This window comes from Capsicum annuum, chromosome 12, assembly GCF_002878395.1.
Source record: "Capsicum annuum cultivar UCD-10X-F1 chromosome 12, UCD10Xv1.1, whole genome shotgun sequence".
NCBI lineage: Eukaryota > Viridiplantae > Streptophyta > Magnoliopsida > Solanales > Solanaceae > Capsicum > Capsicum annuum.
In genome coordinates, this window is record NC_061122.1 from 86,863,650 (window position 1) to 86,872,585 (window position 8,936).

The 8,936-nt window shown below is 34.7% G+C and overlaps 1 non-coding gene across 8 annotated transcripts; it reads right to left on the reverse strand.

Moving 5' to 3' along the window:
* Window positions 1-1,288: 1,288 nt before the first annotated feature.
* On the reverse strand, window positions 1,289-5,302 carry LOC107851865. 8 transcript variants are annotated; one of them, XR_001669202.2, is made up of 5 exons: window positions 5,187-5,302; window positions 3,551-4,606; window positions 3,185-3,274; window positions 2,659-2,995; window positions 1,294-2,268 (listed from the first exon to the last, which is right to left on the reverse strand). It is a non-coding gene; the product is annotated as an uncharacterized LOC107851865 (transcript). The 8 variants fall into 8 exon arrangements; XR_007048711.1 differs by having other exon boundaries at window positions 1,289-2,268; window positions 2,659-3,274; XR_007048709.1 differs by having other exon boundaries at window positions 1,292-2,268; window positions 3,120-4,606.
* Between the last annotated feature and the right edge of the window lie 3,634 nt (window positions 5,303-8,936).

Sequence of the window (8,936 nt, forward strand, 5' to 3'; positions counted from 1 at the left end):
CAATTGCAATGAAATCTGTTACAACAAACGACTGAGCTATTGGAGAATTTCAAACAGATAACAATATCTGTTGCAACAAATGACATATTTGATTTAATTATTAAATAGACATTTGCATCTGTTATGACGGATGACTAAGCTATTGGAAATTTTCAAACAGATATTGATATCTGTTGTAACAGATGACATTTCTGATTTAGTTATCAAATGGACATTTCCATCTATTATCACAGATGACTGAGCTGTTGGGATTTTTCAAACAAATATTTATATATGTTACAACAGACGACAAACCTGTTTGAAAATCTTTTTTTTCTTTTAATTTAAAGCAAGCTTCTGTCCGAGGAGATAAAGTAGTAGTACTACTAAAGCTCATTGAGTAGTTTTGTCCTGTCTTTTCAATATCACCCATTTTCTTCCTCATACCCCTCAAATTATTAGTGAGTATTAATTAATGAATATTGAAACCCCTAATGCTTCTTCCGTTTCATATTATATTACAGTTGACCCCAATTGACATGGCATACCCATTAAAAAAATATCAATTAGGGGTTTATTTTACTACCAAATTAGCCTTATTAATTATGCTTTGAAAATATAAATTTGAATAAATACACTTTGTTTAGCCATTTAATATTAAGGGTAGTACATCTAGAAATTAGAATTATTCCATCTTTCCTTCAGCCCTAAATTTATTTTATTCATCTCTCATCTTTTTTCTTTCTATCCTCTTTATGGTTATCACAATCTTTTTTTCTCTCCTCTTTCTCATAAATTTTCATTCGGATCTAAACTGATCCATATCCATATCTTAGATTCCTCGACTGAAATTATTGTTTTAACCCCCGTTTGACATGAAGGTATGATTCACTATTGCTCTTTCATTCTCATCTTCTTCTTGTAAGTTATTTACATCTTTTTTTTATTTAATTACCATTTTCCCATATCATATTTATTTTAAAAATTTGAAGAAACTTTTAATTGTTGGATAAACAAACCGAGAATTTTTATTACAAGATGCAAAAAAAATCATCTGTTGGGAGAAGTTTAAAAGCCTTGTTGGCAGTATCATTTTTTTTATGTATTTTGTTTGTTTCTTTGTTGTTGATGCTGTTATTGATGTTTTTGGTGGGGTTGGCGTTGTTGAAACTTGTGGTGTGGTGTTGTTGACAGTGACGGATCCAGGTTTTTTAGACATGGGTGTTTCTTAGCTTAAAAATAGTAGAGTCCGAACAATCAACAGAAGGAGTAAGGGAGAAAAAAATAAAAGAAAGTTTAAAGTGAATAAGGAGAGAAGAGTTGGTTACCAAAATTAAAAAAATATGAGCTGAGTGAGAATTGAACTCAAGACCAAAAGAAATAAATAGCCTTAAGCACCCATAAACAATAACTAGGCTAACCAAAGAACTCTTACTATGGTTGCTCACTGATTAGATTATATACGTTTTTTCTTAATTTCCATATACATATATAAAGTTCGATACGAGTTCAATTTGTGCTCGCGCACCCGGAGGACTCCATGTGAGTCCGTCCCTGGTTGTTAATGGTGTTGGAACATAGGATGTATAATTATTTGCTAAAATCACAATTCTATTTAACTTTTTGCAAATCTTTGCTTAGCTCTCACCAATACGTTGTTTATTTTTCTTCTTCATTTTTTCAATAGAAGGGTCGGGCCCGTGCTGAGCACGGGGCCAATATTTTATTTTATTCCTATTTTGGATTTCAATGAAAGCTAGTATCTTTCAAGTTTAATGAATAGCCTTTGATTCTGGTGGCTATATCCAGCATAGATATATGTAATATGCACAGTGGATTACACAAACATAGGAAGTTATGGATTGACATATCAATTTGAGTGGAATATCCATGACAGGCAGTTAGATGAAGAACCAACATAGAGCCACCATTTCTGTGAGGCCATTACCAAAGAAAGATAATATCACGCCATCAAAGGCTTGTTGAAGAAGGGTTTTGTCCATAGATGTGAAGTACAGGCCGACAGCCTCTCCCGCCATCAAATAGAAAAGTAAAACTAAGTATCTAAGGCAAAAGGTGTATCTGATGGCAGCCATTCTGAACCAAAAATTTTTCTGGAGATACCTAAGCTAGGTGACTGTGGATTCAGAGGTGACAAAAGATGAAGCAGCTCTAAAACCATGAAAGAAGCATCTGCATAGTGGTCCTGCAACTGAGCGACAATCCCTCCCATATATGTCCTGTACTCATCTTCATCCAACACGTCAGTGGAGAAGCAACAATCAAAAACTGCAAGTATGAGGTGCAAAAATTTCAATAATTCATCACCCCAAAGAAACTATCACTCCGAAGAACTGCCTACTTTAATCATAATGAAGAGAGTAATATAGTTCTTCAAGAAGAAAAGCTGCATGAAAAAAATCTTAGCTTCAACTTCTAAGGTAAAAGAAGCTACAACCGATTGGCGCCACTAAAATATAGGATACTAACACTTCACTTATACTGGAAAGCAACAGCTATAATTCCAAATATAGCTAACACACACATAAGTATTCAAATTAATGAGCATGATCAAAGCAAGGTAACTCCCAACTAAAATGTAGTTTTTGGAAGAAAACATCAAACAGAGTTAATGAGCTAAAAAATGGAAACTTTAGGCTGAGAAAAGCAGCAACATACCGTAAACCCACTCAGAGATCTCGAGAAGTCGATCCGGCGGCTTTCTATAAAAGAAGCATATCACCAGCATCATCTAATAGCATTGTTTCTCCCTTAATCCAATCCAAAACCAAAACGTAATTCACTAATTCCAACCTTCTGACATCATAGGTGTCGCTCCAACAAATGGGCTTCGGAATTGACCTTGTTTACCAAAGTTGGCAGTCCGTAATTGGTGTCATATAATGCTTTAGAAATGATTAAGCAAGACTATGATCTCCATGCGAGAAAAGCTCCAAGTCCCAGATTGTATCCAGGTGGACTGCGAGACATAAGCAGCACATTCACATATTCTAACCTAACACAAATATAAAAGTAAAACCACAAAAAAAGAATATTGATTAGAGTTTCTCCCATAAACCCAAAATTAGATATTTTAAAAATTCAAGAAATAAGTGAGGAAAGTCTTATATTTGAATTACTTAAAAGAAGATAGATCCCAACAAAATTTACTGTATTTAATTTCTATTTCCACACTTGTGATGACCTGAGGCAGCACAATGGTTGCATCTTGTTGTAGTTCTTCCTCTAGGATACTTTTGTTGGAGCCATCATTATTTCTACATCATCTCTATGCCTGCCAGGAAGTGAATTACCACCAGAATCATCTTTCTAAAATCAATCCATAGTTCACAGATTCGGCCGACAAAAAAGGAAGCATGTGAATGTTCTTTTAAAATAATTAGCAGAGGCAGCAGTGACTTGGAATCTGGGAAATACTTTTACTTTAGCTGGTAAATAGTGGCCTTAATATAGTTAAAGCTAGTATAATCTACAACTACTTCATTTAGTGTAGAAAAGTTAAGTTTCTAAGGCTTCCAATAAATAAGATGTTGTTCTAATACGTGTATACCAGAGTCTAGCTGAAAGTGGTATATTTCCTTGCCACTAAGTCAAGAGCAGTGAAGTGGCACAAGAAGTTGCTAAATCTGCATTCAATTTGTTATACTGCTCCCTAATTTTAAATGGCTGGTCATGCATATTGAGTAGAAGTGTGTTGACTCAGAGCCGTCCAAAAAGAAATTGATCATTTTCCAGTAGGCAAAAGTCAGCTAAAAAAGAGGACAGTTCCTGCAAGCAAACTGTAATGGCCATTTCAGATAGGTATAACAATGTCATCGCCATACACAGCTGCCCTGATTTGTTGTCCCTGTAAAATTGAAATCATTCATACCGTGTAGGTAAACAAAATAACCATTTTTGGAGTAGGTTGGATTTTCTTGGATTTCTTTGGTGTCTTGATGTTCAAATGATTTTTTATTGGTTGCCTTCTTTAGAGATATATTTCTTTTGGTCTTACTCTGATAAGGAAGTGCAGTGTCATATTATAGTAAATAATACAGCAATTCATAAGATTAGAAAAAAAATTTAGAGATTTCTCAAGTTAAGAGTCAAGTTTATGCTAAAAAGAGTAATCTGTAATCTGGAAAAATTGAGTGCAACAGGTACCCCAAATTAATAGATCTTCAGGATCAAAGTTTATTCTGTATTCAGAGGAAACAATACAAGTTATATTCCTATCAAAAGCAAGAGCCTTTTGTAATAACAAAATCTTTCCAAGAATGAAGGTGAAGTTATAAAGCATGAAAACATATGCAGAGAAGCTGGAATGCTAATAAAAAAGTTACATGCTTCAAAAGATCAAATTTGTCAATCAAGTCTTAGATGTTGTTGTCCCAATCAAAGAGCCGATCAAGTTCCATGTTGCAATTGGTGTCTGTATACTAATAGTGAATTGGTTGCCAAGTTTGGACGTATACCTGTTCATCCTCTAAAATGAGATTTTGAAATTGAATTTGCTTCTCTGTACTTTTTCTCTCTCGACTGATGTCGATGATTTGGACCTTGCATATCCAGTCAGGAGTGTCGGTTATTATCTTATCGATGCTCGATCTTAAGGCCAAGTATACTGAAAAGACAGCGGGACACAATTTAGCATGAGCACTGCCTTGTGTTCAATCTGTGCCAGCAATAATAAGGCACAAATTGTCTACCAGATAATCTGAACATTAGTAATATAGTTTCGAGCGTAAAAAGCAGATAACATTACCGGCTATTGAAGTAATGAAAGCAAACGAAAGAAATACTGCTCACAAAATGTTTTCTTTTCACCAAACATCTTAGGTTCATACTAATTTCTACTCCATACATACCAATTTACACAACCATACTCCATACATATCAACTCACACAACCATACTTACTCCATACATACCAGTTTACACAACCAAAGATATTTATTTTCAAACAGCCATATCCAATTAAGGCGGAATTGGAAACATGCATGTCAAAATTTTCTAAAGAACGGAAAATAAACACTTATTTGAAAACAATCATATCCAATTAAGGCATAATTGCAAACATGCATGTCTAAATTTTCAAAACAACGGACCATAAACACAACTACAACTGGAAGAATTGTAGCGACCAAAGTGTGAAATCAAGAAGTCACAAATTTTCTACAGATAGAAGAAGAAGAGAACTCGTACCAGCAATTTCAATTTTCCCAGGGAGAGCTGTAAAAGGGAAATGTTATAGATACACAGTAGGTGAAACTTTTAGCTGAATTCTTCAATATATATACCACGTAATTGATAGTTAACACGTGGATTCTAGGTGCCTCACCATCAATAAAAAAAGGGCCAGAAAAGGAAATAAATTAAAAATCTCCCTGGTATATTCTGTGAAGCATGATGTACAATCATTTGATGGTGTGATAGTACAACTCTTGAGCATGATGTACAATCATTTCATGCTATGATAGTACAACCCTTGTTGGCTTATATATAAGGGGAATACTAAACTCCACTTTGAAGAGAATAAATGCTTTTATATGAATAATTTTGGCTATAATATGAATCTTTTTTTCCGTTTAAGTGACTCTTAAATGATTTTAGTTAAAAATAGGAGCCTTTTAACCATTGTTTTGTAGTCATTTACACGTGCAACGCACGTATCCTAAATTAGTATATTGAAAAAATATGTAAATCTCCTAAATTAGTATTTAGGTTTCAATTACGACAGGTGGCATGTATCAATCATCATCGAAGTAATATGAGGATAACATTTTACTTTATGATCAAACAGCCAAACACGAACGTTACTGCTATTGTAGTGGTTCATAACAGTAGCTAGCCAGTTGGGTTTTGAGGATATAATAATGCCTTACTAGTTTCTCAACATGTTGCATGTCTATATATCAATAGACACCATTGATTGTATACTTATTATACACATCAGGCGATTACTATAGTTTATTATAGTAAGGAAAAAACTTTTTAAGTTGCGGTGACTGAAATTTCTAAGATCCCTAGCTAATAGATTTGCTAGGTTGGTATGGCTTGGCCGTTGAACTTGTCTCCAAGTTCTGTTTGGCCTCCTTTCATTCTACATCACCCTTTACGCAATTAAAAAATTTTAGTAAATTGGATGACTACGAACTTTCACCTTATTGATAAGAATTCAATTTCCCATTTTGTAATTTATTAGTCTATGAAAACATGCGTTACACGTTTATCTCAAATTATTTAATACAAAACTTAAATTGCTAATGATACATTTTAAGTGGTACGTATATGTTTACAAAACAAAAATCAAAACAATACCAAAAACTTTTAATTTGAAGCCAAACAGTTTTATAAAGTTGATGTTAATTTAGTGATATGTGTAGTACTCTAATTGAAGGATAAGCTAAATACATACTTGAACATAAATAAAAAATTAGTTATCATGAAAAATTAATAATTATTCATGAAAAAAAATCCAATTCATATATAAAATTCATTTCCATCAAGATCAACCCATCAAACATATCTATGAACATATGTTGGCATAGATAAATTTTACACAAGTTTCTTTTAAAGTAGATATCCAAAAATCAAGTCTAACTCTTAACAATCTATTTTCGGGACATACGACAATTCTTTTATGACTTTGGATGTTAATTTACTTGTTAAAACATCACTCAATTAGTTACTTTTTCAGGACATGAACTTGCTACATGTATCCGAATTTCATATTTCTGTATGGGAAAAGAAGTATAGATATCTTCCAGCAAGTTGGATATAATTCAAAATCCTCTCTATTAAGAATATTAATTAAAAGAGTTAGCTTAATTGATCTCTTTTTCTTTCTCTTTTGTTAGTTATTCTGAAAAAGACTCCGAACACACTTTGTTAGGGTATTAATCAAAGGAGTTTCGTAGTTATTTTCTTAGTTATTCTCTTCTACTGTTCTCCTTTTGAAGCTTCGGCTTATGGCAATTTTGTTCCACTTTTTATAAAACTTTTTATCGTATTAAACTCATAAGATTCTCAAAGATAAAATTCATAATAACAAATACTCCTAACCCTAAAAAGAAAAAAAAACTCACAAAATATAAAAGTTTTGTATAATTTAGAAGTGGTAAAAAGAATTTTAAAAATTAGAAGAATGAAATATTAGGTTTCGGGGGTTTTGTGTGATAAGAAGGTGTCTCCTAAGCTTAAAGGTGAGCTCTACAGAATGACTATCCGACCGGTTATGTTGTATGCGGCGAAGTGTTGGCCAGTTAAGAACTCCCACATCCAGAAGTTGAAGGTGGTGGAGATGAGGATGTTGCGATGGATGTGTGGACTTACCAGGTGTGACAGGGTTAGAAATGAGATTATTCGAGAGAAGGTGGGAGTGCTTCGGTAGAGGACAAGATGCGGAAAGTGAGGTTGCGATGGTTCGAGCATGTAATGAGGAGGAGCACGGTGCTCCTGTTCGAAGGTTTGAGAGGCTAGCTATGGAAGGTTTTAGGCAGGGTAGAGGTAGGCGGAAGAAATATTTGAGGAAGGTGATTAGACATGATATAGAGCAGATAGAGTTTATGGAGGACATGACCCTTGATTGGGAGGTGTAAATGAGGCAGATTAGGATAGACGGTTAGTGAGTAGGAGTTCGTCTATCTTAGTAGGTAGAGTTCTTTTGTTTGTATCTACGCCTGTAGTTGCTTGCTGGTGGTGTTTCGATGTTGTCTTTAATTTCGAATAGATAGTTTATAATATTACCTGTGGGTGCCTTTTTTTTCATTATTATCTAGCGGTATGTTATCCAATTTTCGTTGTGTGTTTTTATGTTTTCTATTTGTTTGTTGGTTATACTGTTATCTGTTCTGAGTTGGGGCTCTATCAAAAACGACCTCTCTACTTCATCTGAGGTAGTAGTATGGACTGCATACACTTACTGTCACGACCCGAACCAGGGTCTGGCCGTGATGGATATATCAAGTTAGTTGAGGACCGAAGACCACCCCCTTTACCCTATTCAATAAGAACACAACACCACTAGCAGTGGATGAATTTCAAACATATAACAAGATAGTTGAGCAACTAGCTCAGAAAGCAATCTAAGAACTTTAACATACATCCAAATCCACAGTAATCCATAAAGCCTCTAAAACAAAACCAACCTCAACCTAAGTTGGGACATGCCCCCGACTATAGCCAAAAGAACCAAAAGGTACTCTATGACATAATTAAACGAAGAAGAAACAGGCCTTTCGGAAGAAGGAGGCTCACCATTTCAAGCTGACTCGCGAACAACTCTGAAATCACCTAATCACTATAAAATAAAAGCAAAAGTGTCTCCTTCCATGCATCTGGTAGGGACATAGTGTCCGGATACGATTAGCAGGGTGAGCGCTAGCATCTAACTCTGGATAAGGATAAAATAATGTCAATTCAAAATCTAGTCAAAATTCAATGTACATGTTTTCATACATGCATATATATATATATATATAAGATGTTGGGATAGAGAACAAGGCTTAGCATGAGATTTAAAACCATTAACCTAGACTGTGTAGATCTAATCATCCTAAGGGCACCCGCGGGCTATATGAGTTCATCTCTCCTGCTGAAAAAGTCCCAGTGTATGTTAGCCACACGAACCAGAAAAATTCAAAGATGAGCCAGGAAATGCCTCGACCCCAACCAATCTAAAATATATATAGGAGTGAACAATACACATAGTCATAAAGATCCCCATGTCGGCAAATGTGGTTTCCAGTATCAATCCCCCCGGACCTTCGCCTTCCACGGCTTGCTACACAACCCCCTTTAAGCCCAATTAAAATAAGTTTCACATAACCCATCCATTTAACCAAGGAATTATCCATTAAGGCATCAACCACAGGTATCGTTATACCATTACGCTTGCAAGCTTATAATCACGCCATACCAATTTCATCAACTAGGAAGAATGTTTCGACCCTC